Below are 17,895 nucleotides of genomic sequence, written 5' to 3' on the forward strand. Positions count from 1 at the left end.
ACAATAACTCAGTTAAAACACTACAAAATGACACAACTCAGTTTTAGAAAAATAGACAAGATTTATCTAAACCAAACAAGACCAAAACTACAAAATATCCAACATACACAAGTCTAGTTATGAATGTTCAAAGAATAAGGTGGTCATTACAACCCTGGTGGTTGGTGTTGAAGCGACGGTAAAACCGCCAACAGGCCGGCGGGAAAAAAAATTGAATCATGACCGTGGCGGAAATCGCCAACATAGACAGCCACTTTAACACTCCGACCGCCACGGCGGTACAAACAAACACCGCCGCGGTAACCGCCAACAGACAGACGGAGGACAATGTCTCACCCACACTATTACAACCCACCAATCCGCCACCTTTTCCGGGGCGGATTCACCGCGAACAAAAACATGGCGGTAACAGGACTTCGAAGGGAAAATGCTCACCTCTACACACCCCACAAGAAATCAGAACGCCATGGAACCCGAGCTCCAGATTCTGCCAGCCTTTATCTTCCTGCTCCTCTACCAGTAGCACGAACGCCAGCGGTGAAGACCACAGTGGGTACTGCACCTACAACACAGTGGAGGGGGGAGGGAAAAAACAGTGACACACACACAGGCAACACCCCCACCCTCACCCACTACAACACACACGCTAATACATATTGATACATAACAGTTACACCCCCCAATTCCCCCTGGAAGACTGCAAGGACAAAAGGAAATGAGTCGAATACTTGTGATATATTCAATTACATACATCAAAAATATTCACAAACATATACATTTATACCATATACAATTATATACACCAAGAACACAAGTCCAAGGGATTCCACCGTCATAGTCCGTGGATCACTGGGCCCAAAAAGCATGGGCGAGGTCCACCCAAGATACCCGAACAAGACAGAGAGAACACTGTAGGGGCATCAGTTAGAAATAAAACAGGCACCTCAGGGGGAAGGGAAGGGGGGGCACCTCAGCCGGATGAGTGCACAACGCCAGATCCACGAGGGGTCTCCATGCCCACAGTTCATTCCTGGGGAGTACAAAGCCACAGTCTCTCAAGTCTCTACAGTGGGTGGTTTGCCCACTGCTTTATCCTGGGGAGTGCAAAGCCACAGTCTCTCAAGTGGATAACAGTTCTCCACTGGTTCTGGAGGGGGCTTTGTGCCCAGAGTGCTTCATCCTGCCAAGGACAGAGGTAGTGGATGTGATACTCCACTGGTTCTGGAGGGAGCTTTGTGCCCAGAGTGCTTCATCCTGCCAAGGGCTGAGGTAGCAGATGTCTTTCTCCACTGGTCCTGGAGGGGGCTTTGTGCCCAGAGTGCTACATCCTGCCAAGGACTGAGGCAGTGGATGCCTTTCTCCACTGGTTCTGGAGGGGGCTTTGTGCCCAGAGTGCTTCATCCTGCCAAGGACAGAGGTAGTGGATGTGATACTCCACTGGTTCTGGAGGGGGCTTTGTGCCAAGAGTGCTTCATCCTGCCAAGGACAGAGGTAGTGGATGTATCTCTCCACTGGTTCTGGAGGGGGCTTTGTGCCCAGAGTGCTTCATCCTGCCCGTGGCAGACTCAGTAGCGTCGGAATCATTGGCACTCACTGGCCTGCGGTGCTGCTGGCGGCGGTGTCCTGGGCAGCGGTTCAGCTGGTGGCGGTCTTGTCCTGGCCTGCGGTGCTGCTGGCGGCGGTGTCCTGGGCAGCGGTTCAGCTGGTGGCGGTGTCCTGGGCAGCGGTTCAGCTGCTGGAGTCCTGTCTTAGGCAGCGGTTCAGCTGCTGGCGGTCCTGTCTTGGGCAGCAGGGCTGCTGGCGGTTGTCTCCTGGGCAGCGGGGCTGCTGCTGGTGTGTTGTCTTTGGCAGCGGGGCTGCTGGCGGTCGTCTCCTGGGCAGTGGGGCTGCTGCTGGCAGTCCTGTCTTTGGCAGCTGGGCTACTGGTGGTCATCTCCTGGGCAGCGGGGCTGCTGCTGGCGGTCCTGTCTTTGGCAGCGGGGCTGCTGGCGGTCATCTCCTGAGCAGCGGGGCTGCTGCTGGCGGTCCTGTCTTTGGCAGCTGGGCTGCTGGCGGTCGTCTCCTGGGCAGCGGGGCTGCTGCTAGCAGTCCTGTCTTTGGCAGCAGGGTTGCTGGAGGTCATCTCCTGGGCAGGAAAGGTTTCTTAGGAACACTGGGACGGCTAGCTGGAGGGGGTTTGGGAGTGGAGGAAGAGGTTGTGGTTGTAGGAGGTGTACGTTTGCTGACTTTGGGTGAAGATGCATGGGCTGGAGGCTGTCATGAGGTGGATGGCTGTTGGGTGTGTGTGGCTGCGTTTGTGTACCTTGGGAGGTGGCCTCACAGACACACTGGGAGAGGACACAGGGGATGTGTGAATGGTAGTGGGGGTGGTGACTGCAAGTGAGCGGGGTGTGGTGGTGTGTGTGCTGGTGATGGACGTAGTGGCTGAGGATGTAGTGCATGCAGGTGTGAGTGGAGACGAGACTGGGAGGGAGGAGGGAGATGAGGAGGAGGGGATCACAGTGGAGGCAGTGGATGTTGTTGTGTCTGCATGTGTGTGATGCTTGTGTGAGTGCCTGTGGGATGTGTGGTGCTTATGTTTGCCAGAGCTTCCCTTGTGTGTTGAGGTGTGTGCATGCTGGTCTGATGGTGTGCTTGGGATAGGCTGGGGTACAGGGGTGTGGGTCTGGGTGGAGGAAGTTGGAGGGGGGAGGCTAGAGACAGGGCCAATGGCTGCCATCAGTCCTGAGGCCAGAGTCTGAAAAGCTCGCTGAAGGGCTGCCTGACAAGAGTGAATGCCATCCAGGTATGCATTGGTTTGTTGCAACTGCCTCCCAACACCCTAGATGGCATTCATAATGGTAGACTGCCCAACAGTGAAGGACCTGAGGAGGTCAATGGCCTCCTCACTGAGGGCAGCAGGGGTGACTGGGGCAGGGCCTGAGGTGCCTGGGGCGAAGGTGATGCCCACCCTCCTGGGTGAGCGGGCACGGGGCAAACGCTAAGGGGCTGCTGGCAGGGCGGTGCTGGTAGGGGGGGTGGAGGCTGTACCTGTAGATGTGGGGACAGAATGGGGCCGCCACCACAAGGGAGCTCCCATCAGAAGAGTAGTCTGTATCGCTGGTGTCAGCTCCTGTCCCCGCCGTGGAGCCCCCCTCGCCCTCCGTCCCACAGGTGAATTAGGAGTCCGTAGTGTCGCCCTCCAGGGCCATGTGGGATGCAGCTCCCTCCTGCTCCAGTGACACTGCTCCTCCGCCTGATGATGCTAATGCACACAAGAACAGGAAGACCACAAAAAGGGGGGGAGACAGAAGAAAGACATGTTCAGTGCATGCAATACCGCTACCGTTGGCAGACACGACAGACACAGAAGCCCCCTGCACTACGCCGCACACTTGGGGTCCACTATTCAATCCCTGGGACATGGCTTACAAGGCTATGGCTGATTTCTGCACACATGGATGTCACAGGAGCCTGACTAGGTGTAGTTGGCACTGTACACAGGTGGGGTGGGGTGCCACAGGGCCTGCCTGGAGAAGGGAACTTAACTACCAAACTCGCCCTGGCCTAGGGGAACCCACAGCCCATCTCCTCCACCCAGACGCCTACAATGCACGCTGAATCAGCAGAATGAGAGTGTACTCATCCCCTTGTGTCTGCTGTGATGCCCCCAAGCGCCCATCCAACTCCGGGTACGCCACCGCCAGGATCCGGAACATCGGGGGGTCATGGTGCGACAGGCACCCCTCCCACATTGGGAGACCATCCCCAGCTGGACCTCCGCTGTCTTCTTGCTCCAGCGGCGAATGTCCTCCCATCTTTTCTGGCAACGGGTGCTCCATCTGTGGTAGACCCTCAGGGTCCGGACTTCCTTGGCGATGGCACACCAGATGTCCTTCTTCTGGTGGGTGCTGACCTACAGGAATTGTACAGGGGAAAAAGAGAAGTAATTACCAACTGCACCATCACAGTCATTGGCCCGCATCCCTACCCTTGCCATGATGCACATGCACTCATCGTCGTTTCATGCACGCCTCATTCTCACCCCCCCATCTTTCATCCACCCCCCTCCACACAGGCATTGCCCATACGGCATGCTCACAGTGTACTTACCTGTTTGTTTGGAGGACCGTAGAGTAGCGTGTACTGGGGGAGGACCCCAACCACGAGTTTCTCCAACTCCTCCGTGCTGAAGGCAGGGGCCCTTTCCCCAGACACACAAGCCATTGTCTCTTCCAGACTGAGGTCACAGCAGCACTTGGAGTGTAGGTCCTCTCCTGTCGAAGATCAGGTATCGAGTTATTGAACAGAGAGAAAATGGCGGTCACGTCCACAGCAGTGCGTACCGTCACCGCCGGCGTACATCGTCATTGGCTCCTGGGACCCATAGGGTCCAATGTTAACCAATGCAGAATTGCGCTGCGGTCTTCGACTGCCTACCGCGACAGTGTACAACGCCAGCGCAGTTACCTCATATCCCCTTGTCCCACCTTACAGGTCAGGCAGCCGCCATTTCAGGGGCCCACATGGCATTCTTTTTTACTGCGTCACACATACCTAGGCCTTGCCTAAACACTCATACAGGCAAATTTCGATTTATGAATATTTTCAGAGTAAGCTGTGTTTACGTACCTCAGAGTTGGTTGACTCTGTGCTCGCTGTTCTCCTCCATAGGCACCATCCGCTGGGGCATGTGAGGAGATGGCGGCATCCTCCGGTGTACAGACCGCTGGTGGACCTGTCGACAATGGAGGAAAGACATGTAATCATCACCTACAGGCTTGATCGTGCCACAATCCAGGAACTGTGTGCCCAGTTGGAGCCAGACCTGATGTCAGCTATTCGCCATCCCACAGGAATCCCCCCTCAAGTGCTGTCAGTACTCCATTTCCTAGCAAGTGGGTCTTTTCAAATAACAGTGGCCATAGCATCAGGGATGTCCCAGCCTATGTTTCCCAATGTGTTGTCCAGAGTGTTGTCTGCCCTGCTGAAACAAATGCGGAGCTACATCGTTTTCCCACAGGTGGAGGATTTGCCTACATTGAAAGGTGATTTCTATGCCCTGGGACATATCCCCAACATCATAGGTGTCATTGATGGGACACATGTGGCCTTGGTACCCCCCGCAGGAGTGAACAGGTATACAGAAACCGGAAGAGTTACCATTCCATGAATTTGCAGATGGTGTGTTTGCCAGACCAGAACATCTCCCATGTTAATGCAAATTCCCTGGCTCAACGCTTACATCCTGCGGAATAGCAGAAACCCTTATGTGATGGGGCAACTACAGAGGCACCGGGTGTGGCTATTAGATGAGGGTATGGACCCAATACAGTGTGACTAGGTGTCTGGGGATGTCCCTAAGAGTTAGTGTGTGTCTAACAGTTGTCCCTCGCCATTTGCAGGTGACTCTGGTTACCCCAACCTGTCATGGCTACTGACCCCAGTGAGGAATCCCAGGACAAGGGCTGAGGAATGCTACAATGAGGCCAATGGGCGAACTAGGAGGATTATAGAGCGGACCTTCGGCCTCCTGTAGGCCAGGTTCCGGTGCCTCCATATGACAGGTGATTCCCTATTCTACTCACCAAAGAAGGTATGCCAGATCATCGTGGCCTGCTGTATGCTTCACAATTTGGCTTTGCGACGACAGGTGCCTTTTCTGCAGGAGGATGGTCCAGATGGAGTTGTTGTGGCAGCTGTGGAGCCTGTGGATAGTGAAGACGAGGAAGCAGAAGAAGAGGACATCGACAACAGGAAGACGGTGATCCTGCAATACTTCCAGTGAGACACAGGTAAGAAGACAACACTGCCTGCTACATCTAATTTAAATCTACTACCTCTCTACTATCTGTCATTTTCACCCAGAGTATGGTCACTGAGTTGTCACTTTCCCTTACGATTTCACAGATGTGGGTCCCACTGTGTGACATCTGCTTTGTTTCCTCATGGACTATAGCTGTGTGACATAGGTATGTTGACATTACATTTGAAAGAGCATTTTGGCACTGTAATTGCTAATACACTATTTCGAAATCACAGACAGACTCCAGATTGTTTTGTGCTTTAAGGGAGTTTATTTAAGTGCTCAATATTGATGGGGGTTGTAAAATGGTGAGGGGTGATGGTGGAGGAATGTCCATGGCAGAGTCCAGTCTTTAGTCTCACAGGTGCATTGTCCAAAGGGGCATAGGAAGTGGAGCTGGGGCAGTTTAAGGATGGACAGGGTGACAAGGTGGGATAAATGGATGACAATCAGGGTGGTCTCATTTCTTGGCGGGGTTCTTGGCATCGTTCTCTGTCTTTGTCCTGGATCTCAGGGACCGTTTGCGGGGTGGTGCTCCCTCTGCAGGGGGTGGGGTGCTGGTGTGGTGGTCCTGTGGCGGTGCCTCCTGTCCACTAGCGCCGGCGGAGGTGGTGGGCAGTTCATCATCCAGGCTAGTGTCAGGGGTCCCTTGTTGTGCCACAGTGTCCCTCCTGGTGTTGAAAAATTCCTTCAGCACTCCTACAATGGTGCCCAGGCTGTAATTGATAGATTTGAGTTCCTCCCTGAAGCCCAAATACTGTTCCTCCTGCAGCCTCTGGGTCTCCTGAAACTTGGCCAGTACCGTTGCCATTGTCTCCTGGGAATGGTGGTAGGCTTCCATGATGTTGGAGAGGGCCTGTTGGAGAGTGGGTTCCCTGGGCCTGTCCTCCCCCTGTCGCACAGCAGCCCTCCCAGTTCCCCTGTGTTCCTGGGCCTCTGTCCCCTGAACTGTGTGCCCACTGCCACTGCCCCCAGGTCACTGTTGTTGTTGGGGTGGTGGGTTAGCCTGGGTTCCCTGTAGTGGTGGACACACTGCTGATTGACGTGTTGTGGGGACAGAGGTATGGGCCCGCTGGGTGGGTGCTGTGCTGGTGTTTCCAGAGGTAGGAAGCCCTGTAGTGGCTTGTGCCAGTGTAAGGGGGAACCGACTGTCCCAAGGTTCCTGATGGGCCGGGCTGGTCGTCTAGATCCAGTTGGACAGAGCTGCTGTCATCACTGTGGGCCTCTTCTGTGGGTGGAGTGGACATGTCTGGACCCTCCTGTCCGGTGACGTTGGGTAGGGGTCCAGCAGGGGTGTAAAAGCATGTTTATTGCATCTGTGTGTGCCATGGTGTGCAATGGGTGGGTGACCGTGTACCCCAGTGCTTGCATTCCTGTGTAGGACCTTGTGTGATGATGGTTTAGGGGGGTGTATGGGTATGTGCAGTGGCCATGCTTTGGTGATGGGTGTCCATGCTTTGGTGTTACATGCAGGGCTTAGTGTTGGGATGGGTGGTTTGTGATATTGGGACATGTGTGAGGAGTGGGAGTGATGGGGTGAGGGCGAGGGTGGGGGTATGTGATAGCATGTAGGTAGGGTGGGGGATGAAGTAGTGAAAGATTTGACTTACCAGAGTCCATTCCTCCAGCTACTCCTACGAGGCCCTCAGGATGCAGAATAGCCAAGACCTGCTCCTCCCATGTTGTTAGTTGTGGGGGAGACGGTGGGAGTCCACCGCCAGTTCTCTGTACCGCAATGTGGTGTCTGGAGACCACGGAACGCACCTTCCCCTGTAGGTCGCTCCACCTCTTCCTGATGTCATCCCTAGTTCTTGGGTGCTGTCCCACTGCGTTGACCCTGTCCACGATTCTTCACCATAGCTCCATCTTCCTAGCTATGGAGGTGTGCTGCACCTGTGATCCGAATAGCTGTGGCTCTACCCGGATGATTTCCTCCACCATGCCCCTGAGCTCCTCCTCAGAGAACCTGGGGTGTATTTGCGGTGCCATGGGGTGGTGTTGGTGATGTGTGGGGTGGTGTGTGTTGTGATGTGTGGGGTGATATTTAGTGGTGTGTTGTGTGAGGTGTGTGGATGTTATGTGGGTGATGGTGTTGAGTGCCTGTGGATGCTCGTTTGTAGATGGTGGTGTCTCTCTCTGGCCTTCAGTCGCAATTGTTGTCATAGGGGTTTGTGGGTGGTGTGGGTGTGTGTTTTATATTGTATTGGGTGTGTGGGAGTGGGTTGTGTATGTGTATCAGGTGTGTGTATTTGGAATTGTCCAATTTGGTAGTGTTTTGTAAATGTGTGTGTATTTTGAGCGCAGCGGTGTGTACCGCCAATGGAATACCGCGGTTGAAAGACCGCTTCGTGGATTCGTGGGTCGTGATAGTGTGGGCGTATTCCTGTTGGCGTGACGGTGGAGGATTTCTTATCGCCAGTTTATCACTGACCTTTGGTGTGGCGGAATTGTGTGGGTGTCTAGATTTTGGTGGATTCGCGCGTCATTTCTCCTCTACCACAAGAGAGTGATGCATCGATCCGGACAGGCACCTCGGGTCCGGGCAGGCTTTGCGTTTGTTTTTCCGGGCCCAACAATATTGCGTTGAAAATCTGGTCACACTGTATCACAAGACCACGCTGTGTGTTGTTTATGTCCTTATCAGCCTCCGTTAGCAGGTGTTGCGTGTTGTTTCTCCAGTCACGTTGCGTCGATCTTCCAGGTGCAGGTGGAGCATTGATTTCATCCACAAAGCCGGAAGTGTGCCATTTATCAGCCACGTCATGGAAGGTGCGTCAAAAACTTCCCTCAACAGCAGTCTGTTCATGGATTTTCAGTCTTTGTCTGCCAGCCTCACCTTTCAAGGGCCCAGGAACTGGATAAGGCACCACTTGGCAGGGCAGGAGTCTTAGCAGAGAGTCCAGGTTCTGGCAGGGGAAGTCTTTGATGGCCTTGAGACTTCAACAACAGGAGGCAAGCTCAGTTCAAGCCCTTGGAGATTCTTCACAAGCAGGAATGCACACCAAAGTCCAGTCTTTGTCCCCTTTCAGAAGCAGAAGCAGCAACTGCAGGATACCTCCACAAAGCACAGTCACAGGCAGGCAGCACTTCTCCTCAGCTCTTCAGCTCTTCTCCTTGGCAGAGGTTCGTCTTGATTCCAGAAGTGATCTAATTTTCAGGGGTTTTGGGTGTTTTTCTTATTCACCTTTCTGCCTTTGAAGTAGGCTTTCTTCAAAGGAAAGTCTCTCTTGTTTGTGAAATCCTGCCTTGCCCAGGCCAGTCCCCAGGTACACACCGGGAGGTTGGAGACTGCATTGTGTGAGGGCAGGCACAGCCCTTTCAGGTGTGAGTGACTACTCCTCCCCTCCCTCCTAGCACAATTGGCACGTAAGGATATGGAAACTACACTCCAGCTCCCTTTGTGTCACTGTCTAGTGAGAGGCACAAAACAGCCCAATTGTCAAACTGCTCCAGACAGGGAATCCACAAACAGGCAGAGTCACAGAATGGTTTAAGCAAGAAAATGCCTACTTTCTAAGAGTGGCATTTTCAAACACACAATCTAAAAACAAACTTTACTAAAAGATGTATCTTTAAATTGGGAGTTTGGATACCCTAAACTCCATATTTCCATCTGCTCCCAAAGGGAATCTGTACTTTAATAATATTTAAAGGCAGCCCCATGTTAACGTATGAGAGGGATAGGCCTTGCAACAGTGAAAACTGAATTTGGCAGTATTTCACTATCAGGACATATAGAACACATTAGTATATGTCCTACCTTAAACATACACTGCACCCTGCCCATGGGGCTACCTAGAGCCTACCTTAGGGGTGTCTTACATGTAAGAACAGGGAAGGTTTAGGCCTGGTAAGTGGGTACATTTGCCAAGTCGAATTGTCAGTTAAAAACTGCACTCACAGACACTGCAGAGGCAGGTCTGAGCCATGTTTACAGAGCTACTAATGTGGGTGGCACAACCAATGTTACAGGCCCACTAGTAGCATTTGATTTACAGGCCCTGGGCATGTCTGGTGCACTGTAGTAGGGACTTACTATTAAATCAAACATGCCAGTCATGGATAAACCAATCAACAATACAATTTACACAGAGAGCATATGCACATTAGCACTGGTTAGCAGTGGTAAAGTGCTCAGGTCCAAAAGCCAACAAAAGCCGTTAAGACAAAATAGGAGGAAGGAGGCAAAAAGATTGGAGGTGACCATGCAAAAGGGAAAAAAGTCCAACAGATTCCTGTAAAAATGCTATGGGCCAGATGGATGACCATCAGAGATTGCGACTTGCAATTTGCAAATTTAAGCGAGACCTGTTTGAGATTCCCAAATGGATTGCAAGGGACCTGCCTCATTAATATTCATGATGTAGGTCGCAATTTGCGACCCATTGGGAATGGCAGGCAGTCACGGGATGGTGGCTTGCTGGGGTCAGTAGACCTCCATGTCTGTGACTGCTTTTTAAATAAAGCAGTTTAAAAAAAATGCATCCTGTTTTCCTTAGAGGAAAACGGGATGCGTTTAAAAAAGAAAAATGAAACATTTCAGTTTCATTTTTTGAGTAGGTAGTGGTCTGTGGGACAACTGCCTGCCCTTAAAAAGCATTTTCGCATGCATTCACAAAGGGTAAGAGGTCCCTTATGGACCCCCTTCCGTTGAATGGGTTACCACCAAATTGTATTTGGTGGTATAAGCGAATGTTTTGCGACTGCAATTTGGTTGCAAAACATTCATGCATACCACTGTGAGTTGCTATTAGGAAGGAACGACCTTGACAGGCCCCTTCTTAATAACGAATGGCTGTCTATTTTGCAATTCGATAATAGATTACTGAATTGCAAAATAGGGATTTGTACATCCAAATATGCCTTTTTCTAGTCGCAAATGTCACGATTCTGCAAATCGGGCTGTTTGTGACCAGAAAAAAGCTTGTAAATCTGGTCCCTATGTGCAATCAGCGACGGCACAAGTAGGAATAAACAACATATCTACAGGAGGGAGTATGCATGCCCCATACGTTTCATGTTATGATACTGGTGTGGGCCATGTCGCTAATGGAGCTGCAGTCAGTGACCAGGCACCGGAAGGGGGCAATGAGCCATATACAAAGCAGGACATGCGTGGGGTGGGTGCGGACAGTAGGTCCAAGGCCAGTAAACAAAACTAAAATCTTTAAAACCTGAACTAAGAATACCGTTGGGGCAGAGGGACAACTAATTGTAATTTAACAAACTCACTAAAGGGGGTAGGCAGTGTGTGGGGTGCAACCATGTGGAAACCCCTGTGTGAGGGAGACAGTATCACCTTTAAGTGTGAGTGAGAAGCCCACAGTGTGATAGGTATGATAGTGAACCTTGTGTCTATATAGTAAGTGAGAGACTAAATAACACCGATGGGAATGCTGGGTGAGTATCAGAAGGGAAGTTCCACATAGTAGTAACCAGCAGAACAGTGTCTCTCCCAGAGAGTCAGATGACTTTGTCGTGGTCTGAGGTGTCAATCTGGGTGGTATTATAGGTTCGGTCTGGAGGGCCGTGTCGTGGAGGAGCTATCTTCGCTCAAAGATTCAGCCATTTCTTCCTCAAGGTCCGGCAGGTGGATAGGTTTGTGCATTGTTGCAAGCATCTGTAATGCGCTCTGTTTCTCCTGTACCATCTGTTCCAGGTTGAGTGTGGTTTGAGATTGAGAGAAATGTTACCATTGGTAGTGTCGCCTGCGTCGTCAGTCCTTTCTCAGGCTTGTCATTACTGCCGCTCCAGGTCGGGGTGGGTTAAGTGGCGCTGCCCCAGAGGTTTCAATCCTGTCCCAGGCCTCTTTGCTCTGTGAAAAAGTAAGTTTTCTCATCCATTATCACACAAAGCCCCGCTGGAAACAGGAGAGAGTACTGCACATCCAGGACTCAGAGTTTATGTTTGACCGTTAGGAACAAACTCTTCAGTTGCTGCACTGCTAGGGTATAATTCGGGAAAAACATAACATGATTTGTCCACTGATATTTCAGTAAGCTTGCAAACTTCTCTAAGGATATGGTTACTGTCTCTGTAATGCAATAGATAAAACACTATGGGCCTGGGGTTGGGTCCTGGGGGGGAAGGTGGGTTCTAACAGGGACACAGTGCACATGCTCAATAGAAAATAATGGTGATAAAGATGTCTGGGGAATGATACCAAGTATCCACTGTTCAACATAGGCAATTACATCCTGTCCCTCCCCATTTTTGGGGGGGCCCACTACTTGAATATTGTTCTGCCTGTAGCAGCCCTCAGCGTCCTCTGCCCTCACCTCCAAAACGCGAATCCTATCGGTGAACTGATGTAAATGTGTCTCTGTCTCTCTAGCTTGCCGTTGCAGTTTCAAGTTTATTATTTATTATGTTACGGAACTCCACTGGAGGTCCACATAAAACAATACATATTTATGAAGAACTATGGGAAAAATAAAAGGATTAAACTTTCTTAGACAGTTGAATTAAATTAATACAATGTTAAAAAACACTTAAAATAATTAAAAACTCGAACACAAAACATTTCATTTGGCGGAATAAGGAAGGCATGTAATAACTCAGAAGCGGTATTAAATTAAAAAGTGAAAAAATAAAGCGCAGCTACCTGTGGTGATGAAGCAATAAGGCAGGACAAATTAGTACGTGTTTCAAGTTTTGGGCACCGTTTTAGCAAACATTACAAGTAGAAGAGGAACCAAACCATCTAGCCCATAATGATTTGAGGGGAAGCAGCCCCTGTCACAGCAGGAGCCAGAATCTTCTCACCCCCTGGGGCATGCTCGAGATGAGGTAGGGCTGTGTAATCCTCGGCCTTAAGATATCTGATATAATGTGAAAACTCTGCCTGTGTACACAAGTCTGGCTGTCCTGGCGGAAGCTCGCCGCCCAAGTTACGTTCCTGAGTGTGGATTTGAGCAATGCTGGAGAGAGAGTAACAATTACAGAAGTATCTAATTGCAGAAAATATATGGTTTATAGAAAATTCCTTCAGATGGTATATTTTGCTCTGTGGCTGGCTAATATTTCTTTTTTTTGCATTGACTGCAAAGAGTCGGAGAGCTCCTTAATGTAGTGAAATACTTTATCTAAAAGATTATTGAAAGGGACGCCAGGGGGGACATAAGAGTTTATCAATGCGAAGGAGGTTACCTTGTCTCCATCACCAATGCTGTGTAAGGTTACGGCTAAAAACAGGTTACTAGGGTCTCTAAAGAATTCATAGTGCCAGTGCAGCCTATTGGACGACAAACATGCAATCCCTCCCTTAGCGTGACCCCTCTTTGAAGGGGTGGCCTTGCAGCAGAAAGAATAGTAATTTTTTAACTGTAGCTCCCCAAAGGACCAAGTTGCCTGGAAGCAAATTATATCAGGATTTAAGGAGTCCCAAAAATATTTTTTTTCCCCTTTACACTTTACACCTTCTGCATTCCAGGATATAAGGGTAAGCTCATTGCTACATTGATGGAGCTGTTAGCTGGGAAGTTGTGGCTGAATTACTTAACACTGTTGGTAACCAGTTCCAAAAGTGGGGATTAATGTATGGATCGGGAGGCAGACAGATTGGGAAATCCCTAAATAATACGTCTCGGACATGAACCCCCAGGAAGATTTTTGAGTCCTGATAAGTATGGAAATTAGTGTCAGGATTAGCTAGGGGGATGGCTGGGGAGATAGGTTTCCACACTCCATCAGGATGCTGGGGAGCCCACTTGGTTAACCTTAGACCTGTCTCGCTCAAGACAGGTTCTACATCAATACCTTCACATTGTAGAGACTCTAAGTTGCTTAAAATTTTGTTGACAATCAATTTGGAAAAAAAAGGAGACCCTGGACTTAGGACCAAAACCAGAGACCTTCAGAGAGACCAGGTGTATATCACTACTTTCAATTAGTCTAAGTGGTTCAATGTCTGAAAAGCATTTTAACAGTTGGGATCTGTTTAAAAAAAGATCATTGTCAAATAAGAGCATAAAGTCTAAAGTCAAGGTGTCTTCAGGGAGACGTCCCTGCTCCCTTTTTGAGGGTTGCGGTCGACCCTGAGCGGGCATGAGTCCTGGAGGAGCTCCAAAGGATTGCACAAAAGGATTTAAGGATCGCCTATCTGGTTGAGATATAGGGGGTCATTACAACCCTGGCGGACAGTGTTAAAGCTGCGGAAATACCACAAACAGGCCGGCGGACAAAAAAAGGGAATTATGACCCTGGCGGAAACTGCCAACAAAGACAGCCACTTTAACACACCGCCTGCCACGGCGGTGCAAACAAGCAGCGCGACGGTCACCACCAACAGACAGGAGGGAGACAATGTACCGCCCACAGTATTACAACCCGCCAATCTGCCACCTTTTCCGGGGCGGATTCTCTATGGATAAAAACACGGCGGAAACAGAATTTGCTATGGGAAAACGATCACCTGAACACATCCCACGAGGAACGAGGACTCCATGGAGCCGGAACTCCAAATACTACCTGCCCTTGTGTTTCTGCTCCTCTACAACCAACAGCTACGTAGGTGCCGAAGACAACGGTGAGTACTGCACCTACGACACGGGGAGGGGGCAGGCAAAAGTTAGGGGGACACCCACCAAACATCCCTACCCCCACCCTCGCATATTACAACATACACACCAATGCATTCACAAAAATCACAGTAACAACCCACAATCCCCCCGGAAGAATGAAAAGACAATGCGAAATTCGGTCAAACATTGTAATGTGGCAATATACATGTCATACAAAAATATACAGATATATATTTGAAAATCAGTCATAATTATATACAATACGAGAAGTAGTGCAGATATGTAAATAACAATGTCCGTGCACCAACAGTCCAAAAATGCATGGGCGAGGCCCACAAAGGATACCTGACCACAATCGGAGAGAACACTGCCGGGGCATCAGATCGAAATACTACAGGCACCTCAGGGGGAAGGGTAGGTGGGGCACCTCAGCCGGATGACTGCAAAGCCAGATCCACGACGGGGCTCCATGCCCATTGATGTATCCTGGGGAGTGCAAAGCCACAGTCTCTCAAGTCTCTACAGTGGGTGGGGTGCCCACTGTGCCATCCTGGGGAGTGCAAAGCAACAGTCTCTCAAGTCTCTACAGTGGGTGGGTTGCCCACTCTGCCATCCTGGGGAGTGCAAAGTCACAGTCTCTCAAGCCTCTACAGTGGGTGGGTTGCCCACTCTACCATCCTGGGGAGTGCAAAGCCACAGTCACTCAAGTAGATACAGGTCTCTACTGGTACTGGGGGGGACTGGTGCCCAGACTGGATGAGTCTCCCCGTGAAAGTTCCTGTCCTGTCACTGTACCAGCTGCACATGGGATAAGGATGCCTGATGTGGCGGCCCATTCATTCCTACCCGGTGCTTTCCCTGTTCAGCGGTGCTTTGCCATGGCGGTTCCGGACTGTTCAGCGGTGCTTTGACATGACTGTCTTTGCCCTGTTCAGCAGTGCTTTGCCATGGCGGTCTTTGCCCTGTTCAGCGGTGCTTTGACATGGCGGTCTTTGCCCTGTTCAGTGGTGCTTTGCCATGGCGGTCTTTGCCCTGTTCAGCTGTGCTTTGCCATGGCGGTTCCGGACTGTTCAGCGGTGCTTTGCCATGGCAGTGTTTGCCCTGTTCAGCTGTGCTTTGACATGGCGGTCTTTGCCCTGTTCAGCGGTGCTTTGCCATGGCAGTCTTTGCCCTGTTCAGCGGTGCTTTGACATGGCGGTCTTTGCCCTCTTCAGCGGTGCCTTGCCATGGTGGTTCCGGACCGTTCAGCGGTGCTTTGACATGGCGGTTCTGATACGAACATTGGTGTGTGACATGAAGTTCTCTACACTGGGCATTGGTGTGTGGCATGACGTTCTCTACACTGGGCATTGGTGTGTGGCATGACGTTCCATCATTGCCCAGCGGGGCTGTGGCAGCCGGGGCCCTCCAGGGCACTGACTCCGGCGGTGGTCTCTGGACCAGTGACGATACTTGTGCCCTCCTGGGCTGTGACTCTGGCGGTGGTCTCTGGACCAGTGACAATACTTGGGCCCTCCTGGGCTGTGACTCCGGCGGTGGTCTCCTGGGCTGTGACTCCGGCGGTGGTCTCTGGACCAGTGACGATACTTGGGCCCTCCTGGGCTGTGACTCTGGCGGTGGTCTCTGGACCAGTGACGACACTTGGGCCCTCCTGGGCTGTGACTCCGGCGGTGGTCTCTGGACCAGTGATGATACTTGGGCCCTCCTGGGCTGTGACTCCGGCGGTGCTCTCCTGACCAGTGACGATACTTGTGCCCTCCTGGGCTGTGACTCTGGCGGTGGTCTCTGGACCAGTGACGATACTTGGGCCCTCCTGGGCTGTGACTCCGGCGATGATCTCCTGAACAGTGACGATACTTGGGCCCTCCTGGGCTGTGACTCCGGTGGTGGTCTCCTGACCAGTGACGATACTTGTGCCCTCCTGGGCTGTGACTCTGGCGGTGGTCTCCGGACCAGTGACGATACTTTTGCCCTCCTGGGCTGTGACTCCTGCGGTGGTCTCCTGACCAGTGACGATACTTGGGTCCTCCTGGGCTGTGACTCCGGCAGGGTCTCCTGACCAGTGACGATACTTGGGCCCTCCTGGGCTGTGACTCCTGCGGTGGTCTCCTGACCAGTGACGATACTTGGGCCCTCCTGGGCTGTGACTCCGGCAGTGGTCTCCTGACCAGTGACGATACTTGGGCCCTCCTGGGCTGTGACTCGGGCGGTGGTCTCCTGACCAGTGTCGACGGTGCTGGCGGTTGTGTGTCGACCGCCGGAAATGATGGCGCACTTCTCCGCCGTGACACTCACAACAGGCTGGGCAGACTTCCTCTGGCCCTTCCCCACCTTTAGTGACAGCTGACTCTCCAATCCCCTTGGAACCCATGTCAGTTGTTTTCCCACCAGGAGTCTTAACACGGTCCCGTCGTCCACTCTCCAATTTTAGAGCCTTTACAGGGGGTGGGCTGCCAGTGCCTTGGCTCCGGGTCCTACTGCCTGCCCTGGTGGCCAGTGCACTCCACAAACCTTGAACAGGCACCACTGGTATTGGAGGCTTTTTGGTTGAGGCGCTACGACGGGACTGATGAATTGGAGGGGGTGGGGGCAAAAAGGTCAACTTTACAGAGGAACAGTTTCTGACGAACACTGGGATGGGTAGCTGGAGGGGGTCTGGGAGTGGAGGAAGAGGAGGTGGTTGTCGGAGGTGTCACTTTAGGTGTTTTGGGTGCAGGTGCAGGTACTGGAGGCTGTCGTGAGGTGGATGGATGTTGGGTGAGTGATTGCCGGCGTTTGTGTACTTTGGGAGGGGGCGTCACAGACACACTGGGAGATGACACAGGGGATGTGTAAATGGCAGTGGAGGTGGTGAGTGCAGGTGAGCGGCTTGTGGTGCTCGGTGTCCTTGTGCGATTCATGGTGCCCTGTAGATGTGGTGCATGCAGGTGTGTGTGTAGATGAGACTGGGAGGGAGGAGGGAAAAGAGGAGGAGTGGGACACAGTGGAGGCAGTGGATGTTGCTGTGTCTGTACGTGGGTGAGGCTTGCGTGAGTGCCTGTGGTATGTGTGGTGCCTATGTTTGTTTGAGGTACTTGTGTGTGTTGACTTGTGTGCATGCTGGTCTGTAGGTGTGCTTGGGATGGGCTGGGGTACAGGAGATTGGGTCTGGGTGGAGGAAGTTGGAGGGGGGAGGCTAGACACAGGGACAATGGCTGCCATCAGTGCTGAGGCCAGAGATTGCAGGGTTCTCTGAAGGACAGCCTGACCAGAATGAATGCCCTCCAGGAATGCATTACCGTGTTGCAATTCTCGTTCTACACCCTGGATGGCATTCACAATGGTAGACTGCCCAACAGTGAGTGACCTGAGGAGGTCAATGGCCTCCTCACTGAGGGCAGCAGGGGTGACTGGGGCAGGGCCTGAGGTGCCTGGGGCGAAGGTGATGCCCACCCTCCTGGGTGAGCGGGCACGGGGCGAACGCTGAGGGGCTGCTTGGAGGGCGGGGCTGGTAGGGGAGGTGGCGGCTGTACCTGTAGAGGTGGGGGGCACAGATGGTGCTGCCACCACAAGAGAGCCCCCATCGACGAACGAGTCCGTGTCGCTGCT

This window comes from Pleurodeles waltl, chromosome 8 (assembly GCF_031143425.1).
Source record: "Pleurodeles waltl isolate 20211129_DDA chromosome 8, aPleWal1.hap1.20221129, whole genome shotgun sequence".
NCBI lineage: Eukaryota > Metazoa > Chordata > Amphibia > Caudata > Salamandridae > Pleurodeles > Pleurodeles waltl.